The following is a 13936-nucleotide window of genomic DNA, read 5'->3' as shown; positions in this document are numbered from 1 at the left end:
ACCTCTATAGTGGAGAAGCAACTGCAGGCGACAGTGGGGAACTGGTCCTTGGAAAAGTTAGGAACAGTCCAGTGGGCTGGACTTTCTCTGTTAAGACCTGGGGACACCCAGAGTCGTCTGGGAATATGGGACAGGGACAGAGTGCTACAGGCAGGGCACAGAGCACGCCCCTAGAATGCATTCTAGCAAACTGGAAAGTGTTTGGATCGGATCCAATGACAAAAAGCAAATTGAAAAGGTTTTGTACAGTAGACGGTCCTCAATATCAGCTAGAGGACCAGGAACAGTGGCCACCGGGAGGGTCAGTCAATTATAATACGATCTTCCAATTAGTTCTGTTTTGTCAGCGAATGGGTAAATGGAATGAACATCTATATGCACGAGCGTTTATGGCTTTAAGAGCTAGAACATTCTACAGAGATGTAATTTGACTCCAACAGGACCGGTAGTAGCTAACGTTAGCACTGAGGCACCCCCCCCCAATGTTGTAATGGCAGATTCGGTGTCCCCTTCGGCCCCCACACCCCCACCTTATAAGGGTAGGACGCCTCGGGTTACAGAGCTTGCCCCCTCGGTGGGACTCTATGCTTTGATTACCGAGACTGTTGTGGCTCGCCCAGGGGCAGAGGGACGTCAGGCCACCACCAGGCAAGTTTACACCCATGTGCCATTCAATCCCATAGACTTAGCAGCTTTTAAAACACAGGCTGGGGGATTCTCAACGAACCCAAGCCGGTTTATTTCAGTCTCTGAGGGGTGCCTCAGTAGTCACAAGCCGGATAGGACGACTGTAATATCCTCCTGAGAACCCTGTTGTCTGAGGTGGAGCGGAATCAGGTTATAACTAAGGCAAGGAAGGAGGCTCGGCAGAGACATGAAAGGGATCCAAATAATGTCCCCACTGCTGAGGACGCGGTCCCCCTAGCAGATCCCAGGTGGAACCCGAATGACCCTGTACTTATGACCCGTCTCACCTCCTATAAGGAGTTACTTTTGCATGGACTCTGACACTCGGCTGTCTGACACAACAATTGGGCAAAACCGTATGAAATACGGGAACCGAAGGAGAGTCCGGTTGCCTTTTTACAGCGCATTTGGGATGCCATTCGGCAGAATACTAACGCAAACCCCTGTGACCTGGCAACCGAGGCAATTATAAAGGGCATTTTTACCAGCCGAGCAGCCTCCGACATTAAGAGAAAGTTACAAAAGAGGGAGGACTTGATGGGCCTGACTATGGCACAGATTTTAGAAACTGCAAACCGAGCTTATAGTCTGAGAGAGGGAGAAAAGGAGCAGAGGCAATGTAGAATCCTGGTAGCAGCAGTGCAGGCTGGCACAAAGGGAAGACCCTGGGATGGTAACAGTGGACGGGGAGGAAGAGGACGAGGACGTCCGGGTCCGCAGGAGAGACGGCTGGGGTGCAACCAGTGTGCCTTATGCCGGAAGGAGGGACACTGGAAAAATGAATGCCCTGAAAGCAAGCGTGCCCCCATGATGGCGACGGAGGAGCAGGAATAGGGGTGTCAGGGGAGACGGACCGCCCTGCCCCCGGAACCCCGAGTAAAGATGAGGGTGGGAAGCTCGGATATAGATGTTTTAGTGGACTCTGGAGCGGCGTGGACTGCCATGAACCCTTCAGTTGCCGGTGGCAGATTCCCTTACCGTGGTGGGAGCCACAGGCAGAGACACCAAGTGCCCAGTGTCTGCCCCAGCGCAAGGCTCTTTGGGAAACAGGACTATATCCCACAAGCTGGTTTACCTCCCCGACTGCCCAACGCCTCTGCTGGGACGGGACCTGCTGTTTCGCCTCGGCGCCACCCTGCATTTTACTGAGGATGAAATAACCCTTACCTTACCCCCCGAGAATGCATGGATCATGACCCTTGCAGTTGAATCCTCAGCTCTGCAAGGCCCAGAATGGAGCCAGTGGGAAGACCAGGTATACCCCTGAGTGTGGGCAACAGGGGTCCCAGGAAAGGCCACCCACCAAACCCCAGTCAAGATTCAGCTCATGCCAGGGAAGGGCCCAGTGCAAATCAAGCAGTATCCAATCAAGACGGAAGCCAGAGAAGGTCTGCAGGAGACGATAGATCGGTTCCTAACATACGGCATCCTGCGAGAATGCCAGTCAGCCTGGAAAACTCCCATCCTGCCTGTACAAAAGCCTGATGGCATGTATTGATTGGTACAGGACCTAAGGGCAGTAAATGAACGGTTTAAGACTCTTCACCCCCTTGTCCCAAACCCGTATACACTACTGGCTTCTATAGGGGGACAGCATACCCATTTTTCGATTCTCGATCTGAAAGACGCTTTCTTTACCATTCCAGTTGACACCCCCTCTCAAGAGATCTTCTCCTTCGAGTGGGAGGATCAGAAAAGGGTTAAAAAGCAATTTTGCTGGACAGTGTTGACCCAGGGATTTAAAAATTCCCCCACCCTCTTCGGCCAGGCTTTGGCCAGGGACCTGGAGGAGTGGGACAATAAGGGGGAGGCCCTCCTTCTGCGATATGTAGACAATTTGTTACTCCCCACTGTGGGCCTATCCCCCTGCCATGAAGCCACCGTGAGCCTCCTGAACCATATTGGGTTCCGGGGATATCGGGTCGCACGGAGTAAGGCTCAAATCGCCCTCCCAGAAGTGCGGTACCTAGGGTTTCACGTACGGCAAGGGGAGCACCAGCTTTCAAATGAAAGAAAGGAAGCTATCTGTCAAGTCCCTACCCCAAGCACTCATAAAAGGCTCAGGGCCTTTCTGGGTATGGGGGACTTTTGCAGGATCTGGATCCCAGAGTTTGGACTATGGGCTAAACTGTTATATGACTGTGTCAAGGGAATGGATTACGACCCCTTTCACTGGTCCCCAGAAGCCGACAGGGCATTTAAAATCCTAAAAAGGAAGCTGATGGAAGCTCCAGCCCTGTGTTGCCAGCACCCAGTGCCAGAGGCGAACAACAGCAGGGGTTCGTTACCCGGTATACGTCACCCAATAATCACAACGGGGTGGAGAAGCAGAAAAGTTTATTTGCAGCTGCAAACAAGGGACAGGGAGAATAGAATCTCAAATCCTGCACATCAGAGCAGGTCATTACACACACTTTTATCTTTCTTAATGCTACTACACATCAGCCAATCAAAGCTTTGCACAAATACTCTGCCTTCCTTATATGGGTTACAACAATGTTTATTTCCTGCAACCTCGAACAAGCGTTCCTAGCAACTTAAACAACCAGCACATCCTGTCTGGCCTTGTAGCTCTCTCTCCTGTTATCTTTAACTTGGCGTCAGCAAACCTTACACTGTAAGGCATTATCTGCAGCTGGAACATTGTTTTAAGAGCAAAAGAGCTTACTCAAACCAGCCAGGCCCGAGTTCTATTAAGGGGGGGGTGAGGAGAAGCCCTTAGGCCTACAGCAGGTAGACTTCCTCGACCCTTATGGCCTTCCACCCCCTCAACTTAACTAGTGGCTATGCCCTGGGGTCTCCAACAATTCCCTTCTTTGAGAATACTTATTTTTGTTGCTTGAGTCTTTTTATTTGCTTACTAGCGGGCTATGCATAAAATTAAATTTTTCAAAGCTATGTAAAATAAGCATTTTTACACAGGAACACATACAACACAGTAAACATAACATGATTAATACAGGGGAAAAAACAATAGGCTAAACAACCCACTTAGCCACGGAGAAAGACCCCAACCGGAAAATAAAGAGCCTAGCGGATCCTTCCCAGTTTGCTGATGATGCCCTTTGCCAGCTGCTGTAGGCGTTGTAAATCAGCTTCTAGGGATGGCCCTGCATTTGTTATATTAAAGCAACACATGCCTGCAAATTCCTGGCATAGGTGACCATGACGTAGAAGCAAATAGTCCACAGCCAGCCTGTTCTGTAGCATACCCTGATGTACTTCCCCTAACGTATGTGGGACGGTTGAGGTTAAGTTAATGGCCTTTGCCACCGTGCAGGCAAGGTGCTTTACTGCATGATAATTATGCACCACAAACCCAGGGATACCAACTAAAGAAAAGGCCAGAGCTGCTGCCTCACTCTCTGAGAATAAGGTTACCTCTGACCTACAGGTGGAATCAAGGGGAATAGCATCCCTTTTAAGACGGGCAGATAACTGCGGAGGGTATGGAAAAATTAATGGGGTCACGCAACCAAGAGAGCAGGGAGCCCCCCCAAACCTATTGGCCGGGACATAGGAATATGCATGTCTGCCACATATAAGGAGCCACCCTGCTGGCAATTTTATGTGCCCGTAGGCAAAGGAGATTTCCACACTGTTATTACATTTAAATTTTTCGTTGGTGAGGTTTTCCCCAATGTGAGTAGCATTTACAAACCTCATACAAGAGGGGGCAAGGGTTGTATTGGCTAGGCAATAAGAAAACATGGAGGCATCTAACTTATACTGGGCAGATCCAAGGGTATATAAATCAGTATAAGTAAATGTTTTATTTATGGTTTTTAACAGGGAATAATGCTGAACCAGGCTTGGGGCTGCACATACACCAATAAAACAAGTTTTCATGATTGCACCCACTGAAAATGTATGTGGCAAACAAAACGATGTAGCATTTACTGCACTTTGGGCCAGTGCCAGCCAGGTACAATGGGTACAATGGCTGAAACAGCAGTACCGGTTAGGCACATGGCCAAGAGGGGGAATAAAATATACCCTCCCATCTATTTTTCTGCATTCCCGGCGAGCTGCCATTTAAATAGTAATTTTAGTCCAAGATTCTTAGTGGAGGGGGCTGAATGCACAGTCCACCTTTCATAGAATCATAGAATCATAGAATATCAGGGTTGGAAGGGACCTCAGGAGGTCATCTAGTCCAACCCTCTGCTCAAAGCAGGACCAATCCCCAATCAAATCATCCCAGCCAAGGCTTTGTCAAGCCTGACCTTAAAAACTTCTAAGGAAGGAGATTCTACCACCTCCCTAGGTAACGCATTCCAGTGTTTCACCACCCTCCTAGTGAAAAAGTTTTTCCTAATATCCAACCTAAACCTCCCCCACTGCAACTTGAGACCATTACTCCTTGTCCTGTCCGCTTCTACCACTGAGAATAGTCTAGAACCATCCTCTTTGGAACCACCTCTCAGGTAGTTGAAAGCAGCTATCAAATCCCCCCTCATTCTTCTCTTCTGCAGACTAAACAATCCCAGTTCCCTCAGCCTCTCCTCATAAGTCATGTGTTCCAGACCCCTAATCATTTTTGTTGCCCTTCGCTGGACTCTCTCCAATTTATCCACATCCTTCTTGTAGTGTGGGGCCCAAAACTGGACACAGTACTCCAGATGAGGCCTCACCAATGTCGAATAGAGGGGAACGATCACGTCCCTCGATCTGCTCGCTATGCCCCTACTTATACATCCCAAAATGCCATTGGCCTTCTTGGCAACAAGGGCACAATGCTGACTCATATCCAGCTTCTCGTCCACTGTAACCCCTAGATCCTTTTCCACAGAACTGCTGCCTAGCCATTCGGTCCCTAGTCTGTAGCTGTGCATTGGGTTCTTCCGTCCTAAGTGCAGGACCCTGCACTTATCCTTATTGAACCTCATCAGGTTTCTTTTGGCCCAGTCCTCCAATTTGTCTAGGTCCCTCTGTATCCTATCTCTGCCCTCCAGCGTATCTACCACTCCTCCCAGTTTAGTATCATCCGCAAATTTGCTGAGAGTGCAATCCACACCATCCTCCAGATCATTTATGAAGATATTGAACAAAACCGGCCCCAGGACCGACCCCTGGGGCACTCCACTTGACACCGGCTGCCAACTAGACATGGAGCCATTGATCACTACCCATTGAGCCCGACAATCTAGCCAACTTTCTACGCTTATAGTACATTCATCCAGCCCATACTTCTTTAACTTGCTGACAAGAATACTGTGGGAGACCGTGTCAAAAGCTTTGCTAAAGTCAAGAAACAATACATCCACTGCTTTCCCTTCATCCACAGAATCAGTAATCTCATCATAGAAGGCGATCAGATTAATCAGGCATGACCTTCCCTTGGTGAATCATGCTGACTGTTCCTGATCACTTTCCTCTCGTGTAAGTGCTTCAGGATTGAGTCCTTGAGGATCTGCTCCATGATTTTTCCGGGGACTGAGGTGAGGCTGACTGGCCTATAGTTCCCAGGATCCTCCTTCTTCCCTTTTTTAAAGATTGGCACTACATTAGCATTTTTCCAGTCATCCGGGACTTCCCCCGTTCGCCACGAGTTTTCAAAGATAATGGCCAATGGCTCTGCAATCACAGCCGCCAATTCCTTTAGCACTCTTGGATGCAACTCGTCCAGCCCCATGGACTTGTGCACGTCCAGCTTTTCTAAATAGTCCCTAACCACCTCTTTCTCCACAGAGGGCTGGCCATCTACTCCCCACGTTGCGATGCCCAGCGCAGCAGTCTGGGAGCTGTCCTTGTTAGTGAAGACAGAGGCAAAAAAAGCATTGAGCACATTAGCTTTTTCCACATCCTCTGTCACTAGGTTGCTTCCCTCATTCAGTAAGGGGCCCACACTTTCAGCTGGGGGAGTTGACACCGCTTTCAGCCAGGTATAATGAATCCAATTCTTGTGTCCCTCGACCTTTGCTGCCATGTGGGAGACCAGCAGGACAGTATAGAGTTCCTTCCACTTTTCCTGGAGGGGCTCGTCTTTCCAGGTAAGTACGAGCACTGAATCACCAGGCTGCAGGGAGTGGATGGGCGAGTCCAAGGGTAGAGGCTGGGAATTCTTAGTATACCTGTGAAGAGACAAAAGAACAGGAGACAGGGAACACATATACTGAGACAGAAACCCATTTTCCAATTCCCACTCTTCCCTTGACACAACCGGTGTACCATTTATAGGCCATGCCCTTTCAAACATAATTTCAAAGGGACTGAGCCCTAATCTACCCTTTGGGAGAGCACGGATGTGGAGCAGAACTAGGGGCAAGGCATCAGGCCACCATAGGGAGGAGGGCTCCTGGCACACTTTTGAGAGATGTCGCTTAAGGTTCTGATTGGTCCGCTCCACTACCCCACAGGCTTGCGGTCTCCAGGGTGTATGGAGTTTCCAGGGAATTTGTAAGGCGTCTGAGCTGCTTTGGACGATTTTTGACGTGAAGTGTGTTCCATTGTCAGATTCCATCCACTGGGGAAGTCCAAAGCGAGGAATAATCTTCTTAACAAACTTGAGAGCCACTGTCCTGGCAGGGCAATTGCGACATGGAAAGGCTTCCGGCCATCCGCTAAATCTATTCACTATGACAAGGAGATACTTGAACCCTTGGGTCTGGGGAAACCTAGTAAAGTTTATTTGCCACACCCGTCCGGGGCCTGGAGTGGGTTTCAGGGCCATTGGTGGCACTGGGTGTCCTGGTCGGGGGTTATTCTTTTGACGGACTAGGCATTTTGCCTGTACCTGGGCAGCCAGGGGTCTGAGTCTGGAGGTTATAAAGTACTTTCCCATTAGTTGGATAAGTGCCTCCCTGCCAGCATGAGTGGTTTGGTGTAGTTTCTGTAATACTGGCAGCATTAGGCCCTTTGGTAAGAGGACTTTCGCTTCCGGGGAATGAAGCCATCCCTCCTTTTCCCGGAGACCGAGTTTGTCAGCTAGCTGTTTCTTCTCCCCAGAATACTGAGGGGTCGGGAGCTCCCCCACTGATGGGCTAAGGGCATACATATAGGTTTTCTCAGTCTGAGGGGACATCAGGGTGGCAGCATGCTTCCCCTCTCTATCTGCCCTGGTATTCCCCCTGGTTACATCTTGATCCTCCCTCTGATTTCCCTGAGTTCTATTAAGGGAGGTTGAAAAGAAGCCCTTAGGCCTACAGCAGGGAAACTTCCTCGACCCTTATGGCCTTCCATCCCCTTGACTTAACTAGTGGCCATGCCCTGGGGTCTCCAACACCTGGGTCTGCAGGGTCTCTCTAAGCCATTTCAATTGTATATACATGAACGAAAAGGGGTGGCCCTGGGAGTGCTAACCCAGTTGTTGGGGACCCGGAAACGTCCCATGGCTTATTTTTCCAAGCAACTGGATCAGGTTGCGAAGGGTTGGCCGGCATGTTTACGGGCGGTCGCGGCTACTGCCCTAGTACTGGAGGAAGCCGAGAAGCTAACATTGGGAGGGGTTATGCAAATCTATACTCCCCATATGGTCCGAGCCCTGCTGGACACCAAAGGTGGGCTCTGGCTCACCCAGGCTCGAATAGCTCGGTATCAGGCTAAGCTGTTAGAGAACCCCGAGGTCACCCTGCAGTCTTGCCCCACCCTTAATCCAGCCACCCTCTTGCCAGAAAGAGAGGAACAGGAACACGACTGTTTAGAGATCATCGATTCCCAATACAGCAGCCGCCAGGACTTAAAGGATCAGCCGCTCCCAAATGCAGATTATGAGTGGTACACTGATGGTAGCAGCATTGTCATGGAGTGGCCCTCCATGATACCGTGACCCTCCATGATACCGTAGAGGCCGAGAGGTTGCCCACTGGGACCTCTGCACAACTGGCTGAGCTAGTAGCCCTGACCCGTGCGCTCGAACTATCAAAGGGAAAGCGGGTCAACATTTTCACTGATTCAAAGTACGCCTTTGGGGTGCTGCATGCTCATGCTGGCCTGTGGAAGCAAGGGGAATGCTAATGGCCCAAGTTTCCCCAGTCAAGTATGGGCCCCAAATTCTCCGGCTCCTGGAAGCCATACAACTCCCCTCGGAAGTAGCGGTGGTGCACTGTAGAGCCCATCAAAGGGAAAATCAATGCCAGGGCGGACAGAGAAGCCAAGCATGCCGCCACCTCGACTCCACCGGAAGCTGAGGATGCCCATATGCATATCCTTATCCCAACAGTGGGGGAGCATCCGACTCCTCAGTACTCGGGGAAAGAGAGGAAACTAGCTGACAAACTCGGTTTTAAGGAAAAAGAGGGATGGCTTCATTCCCCGGAAGGGAAGATCCTCCTGCGGAAGGGCTTGATACGGCCAGTACTGCAGCAGCTACACCAAACCACTCACTCTGGCAGAGAGACCCTTAACCAGCTAATGGGAAAATAGTTCTTGACTTCTGGACTCCGACCCCCGGCTACCCAGATACAAGCTGACTGTTTAGTCTGCCAAAATAATAAGCCCCGGCCAGGACATCCGGTAACACCAGCTACCCTGGAACCCACTCCAGGCCCCAGACTGGTGTGGCAAATAGATTTCACTGAGTTTCCCCGAACTCAAGGGCTCAGATATCTCCTCGTCTTGGTGGACCGATTCAGCGGATGGCCTGAAGCCTTCCCATGCCGTAATTGCACTATTAAAACAGTGGCCCTCAAATTCGTTAGGGAAATTATTCCGCCTTCGCACTCCCCCAGTGGATGGAATCTGCCAATGGGATGCACTTCACATCAAAAATCGTTCAAAACATCTCAGATGCCTTACAGATCCCTTGGAAACTCCATACGCCATGGAGACCGCAGGCCAGTGGTGTAGTGGAACACACCAATCAAACCCTTAACAGACACCTCTCAAAAGTGTGCCAAGAAGTCTCCCTGCGATGGCCCGATACTCTGCCCCTTGTCCTGCTCCGCGTCCGCGCTCTCCCAAAGGGTAGATTATGGCTTAGTCCCTTTGAACTTATGTTTGGAAAGGCATGGCCTATGAATGGGACACCAGTTCTGGCAGGGGAGTGGGAAACTGGGTGTGTTTTTTTTGTCTCAGTACATGTGCTCTCTGTCTGCTGGTCTCTCCTCTCTCCACAGGTATACCAAAGACTTCCAGCCTCTTTCATTGGATGCCCCTGTCCACTCCTTGCAGCCAGGTGACTCCGTGCTTGTTCGTACCTGGAAGGACGAGCCTCTCCAAGAGAAGTGGAAGGGACCCCACAGCATCCTGCTGGTCTCCCACACGGCGGCAAAGGTCGAGGGACACAAAAACTGGATCCATCACTCTCGCCTGAAGGCGGTGCCTACTCCTTCCCCAGCGGAACAGTGGACCGTCCAGCCCATCACCACCTCACCCTCCGATGATCTTGGACTCAAATTATTGTTTAAAAAGACATAAGCACGGGGGGGGGGGGGCTACAAGGGCATATAGACCATGAGGTCCCTCATAGTGGGTGTCATTTGCCTAGAATTCCCCATCTCTCTCTCCAAAGAAGGGATGGATGGGAACGGTTAAGTTGAATGTTAATACCTATGAGGCCCTCAAAATCGCCTTTGCCCGTGAATTTAATCTGTCCCACTGCTGGATATGTTCCCAAATCCCCTACCATGCGGCCAGCTTCCCTTGGAGGGCAACCCCCCCGCAACTGGTCAGACCTCTGTGACGAGTGGATAAAAGCAAGCGTCACTTGGTTGCAAACGCGGCCCACCTTAACAGAAAACTACACTGAAAAGGCCAAGTTTAGCAGGAACACTAATCCCTGGAAACCCTACTGGAATGCAACCCATGCCCCCAAACCCATCCAGCCACACTCCGTCCCCATGGGCCTCCTTTGTTATCGCCAGGAAGCCACTGCTAATCATACCTGGTTTGCTGGTAATAGTACCTGTCAGTATTCTTTGTCCCCGTCCGCAAATACCACTAGTCCTCTACGTAATAGTGCTTGCCAAGATACAGGCAAAGGGCTTCGATATTACACCTCCCCTTGGAAGCCACAGCCGACAAATTGGGCCACAATGGCAAGGTAGACAGTGGACAGTCCTTTTATGTCTGTGGTAACTCAGCCTATAAATGGCTACCCCACCACTGGCACGGAAGCTGTTATTTGGGATACCTTACCCCTCCCCTTCGGGTCATGGCCCACCTCCCGTCGGGTCGTCCCCGGCATCCGCGGTCCCTATATGCCACCCCCGAACCCATCAGTGAGGAAGACAGATTCGGTATGATCCTTCTCCCAGCATATGGGGTGGGTAGATTGGCCAAGCTCTATCACCAGCTCTGTGTATTCCTCACCAAGTTCGCCAATGATACCTTGGCCTTAGCGAGGAGCCTCAACACGGAACTTTATCACTCCGGTTGTTGTCCCTGCAAAACCGCTAGGCCCTAGATTACCTTTTGGCTGCACAGGGCGGGGTGTGTGCCCTGATTGGGATGAATGCTGTACGTATGTCCCAGAAGATTCACAGGATGTTAACAAGCACATCCTGTCAGCCGAACAGGCTCTTAACCAGTGGAAAGCCCAGGAACTAGAGCTCACTATTTTTGACTTCCTCTGGGGATGGATGCCTGACCTGGGGGGAGGCATTGTTCGTCTCCTGGTCACAGGTGCCGTGTTGTGTATTATCATTCTCTTCTTGCTTGCCTGTTGTAAAGCACTCATGTATAAAATATGTGCCTCCCACCCCACAGGCACCCCATTATATCCTCTTGTTGAGGATTCTAACTCCTCAGCGCTTAATCACTTATTGTCCTTGGAATATGAGAAAATTCAGTTGCATGCTTGTTGAGTGTTCTCAAAGGAGGGAGTTGTTGGTGACGCTGGGCACTACACTAGGTAACTCGGGAGGGTGGAAGACCACGAGTGTCGAGGAAGCCCTCTTGCTCTAGGCCCAGGCAAACTGAAGCCCCTCTGCTCCTTGAACTTTCTGTGACCCGGCACAACGCTGAGGAAGCTAGCATACAAACAAACAGGTTAGCTCACGGCTCGCCAGCCAGGGCCAGCTTTGGCCTGGGAAGCAGATAGATAAGGCAGAAATGTTTAGCAAAAGCCAGTAACAAATAGAACCAAATAAGGCAAGGCTCAGGCAATGCTACTGAGGAAAAACACAACTGGCTGCATTAGCTGATTGGCTACGGTATTGTACGGGGCAAAAGGGAATTGGTTACATAAGCTTGTGTAGTGAAGTGGGCAAAGGTATAAAATGTATACTGGAATCTGCTGCACTGCGGCAGGATTTGAGACAGCCCAGTCTCCCTGCGCCCTATTTGGAGCTTCAAATAAATCTCCCTGCTTCTCCACCCCGTTGTGGTCATTGGCGTGACGCACACCGGGCAACAAACCCGGCTGTTGCTTGCCTCGGGCACTCTGTGCTGGCAACAATAATGATGTTATTACCATATCAGAATCCTATCACTATGGTGAATATGGGGTGCAGCACGTCACAGTATTTTCTGACACCCCATCCCCCAAAAAAGAAGTTCTGTTAAAAATTCCTGACTAGCTTGAACCAAAACATTTCCTCCCACGGCTCCTGTGGGAGAAAGAGAGCCTGAGCCATGAGGTCTTGTGTAAGAGGCCCAATATAAGGCCCGAGGACTAAGGTGGTCGTCAGGCCCCACTGATATAAAGCAAAGTGAGCAAAAATCGGGCTGTGAGCGTTCAGGCCAGTATAAAACATGCCCACTGGCAAGCTCACAGATCTTGGCAAGACAAGAGTTGCTATTGTAAAACCACATGCACGAGACGTACGAGGCACGGGACATTGACGCATTCCAGAAGGATGGTATGAGAACACCCTAGTACCGAGTAGGGTAAAAATACTCTCCCAGAAGAAAACAAGGACACATTGGCTTCTCCTAAAGATAAGGTCAGATGAGAGCGTGCTCGAGAGAGATGTTTTTATCGAATCAGCATGTACAAGGGAATATAAGAACAGCCAAACTGGGTCAGATCACTCCGTGTAGCCCAGTGTCCTGTCTTCCGACAGTGGCCCATGCCAGGCACCCCAGAGGGAATGAACAAAACAGGTAATCATCAAGTGATCCATCCCCTGTCGCCCATTCCCAGCTTCTGGCAAACAGAGGCTAGGGACACCATCCCTGCCCAGCCTCGCTAATGCCGTGAGTGCAGGAACCTTCACGCCGCACAGGAGAGACACCCTATGAATGCTGCGAGTGCGGGAAAACCTTTGCAGGACAGTCACACCTTATTAGGCATCAAAGAACCCACAGAAGTGGGAGACCCTAGGAATGCTGATAGACGAACCCTTATTAATCATCAGAGAAGCAAACCAGGAGAGATACCCTAGGAATGTTGTGAGTGTGGGGAAAACCTTCATTTTCCACTCAGACCTTAGGAGACACCTGACGACACCTGAAGAGCCACACGGGATAGACACCAATTGCCACCAACCAGTTGATTGCGCGGCTCCAGGGCGGGGAAGGAGTTTCCGCACACTGCTTCTGCCTGCAATCACGGCCCGCACAGCTCCCATTGGCCAGGAACAGGGACCTGTGGCCAATGGAAGCTTTGGGGGGGGGTGCCTACAGATAGGAGCAGCGTGTAGAGCCACATGTCCCCCGCCTCCTCTCGCAAAGGCCACAGAGATGCATTGGCCCCTTCCGAGAGCGGCATGAGGCAGGGGCAGGCAGGGAGCCCTGAGCCCCCTCCCGGAGCCAGCACCCGAAACCCTCTCCTACATCCTGAACCCCTGCCCCAGACCTAACTCCCCTCCTAGAGGCAGCATCCCATACACCCTCCTGCATCCCAACACCCTGTCCCACCCCTGATCCCACTCTCAGAGCAGCACCCTGCACCCCAACACTCTGCCTCAGCCTGGAGCCCCCCCATCCAAACACCTTCCCCGAGCTTGTATCCCTCACCCCCTCCTGCACCCCTGCCCCAGGCTCAGCCCAGAGCCTGCACCCCTCCTGAAGCCCAACCCCCTGCCGCAGCCTGGTGAAAGTGAATGACACACAACTGAATAACAATGAGGCAGCGCGGAGTTAAGCAGGTTTCAGTGGCTCAAAGGACAATGCAATGGGAAAATCTGTGGTCCTGTCTGAGTCAGCAGATATAACCTGCTCTAAAATCTCATTCTGTCTGAAACGGAAAATGTCTTACACCTCTCTGACATGTAGATTCTTTTTCTCTTTCCTGAAAGTCAGTTGGTCACACAGCTGGATATTAGTTTTCTTTGGCAGAATGTAGTTCAGATTTATTGAGGATTTTGAGCCAAATTCCCATTTCCTTTAATAGTCATTTCTTCCTTTATTTTTGCTTTTCCCCTAC

This window comes from Natator depressus, chromosome 28 (assembly GCF_965152275.1).
Source record: "Natator depressus isolate rNatDep1 chromosome 28, rNatDep2.hap1, whole genome shotgun sequence".
Lineage (NCBI taxonomy): Eukaryota > Metazoa > Chordata > Testudines > Cheloniidae > Natator > Natator depressus.
This window is presented reverse-complemented; position numbering follows the sequence as displayed.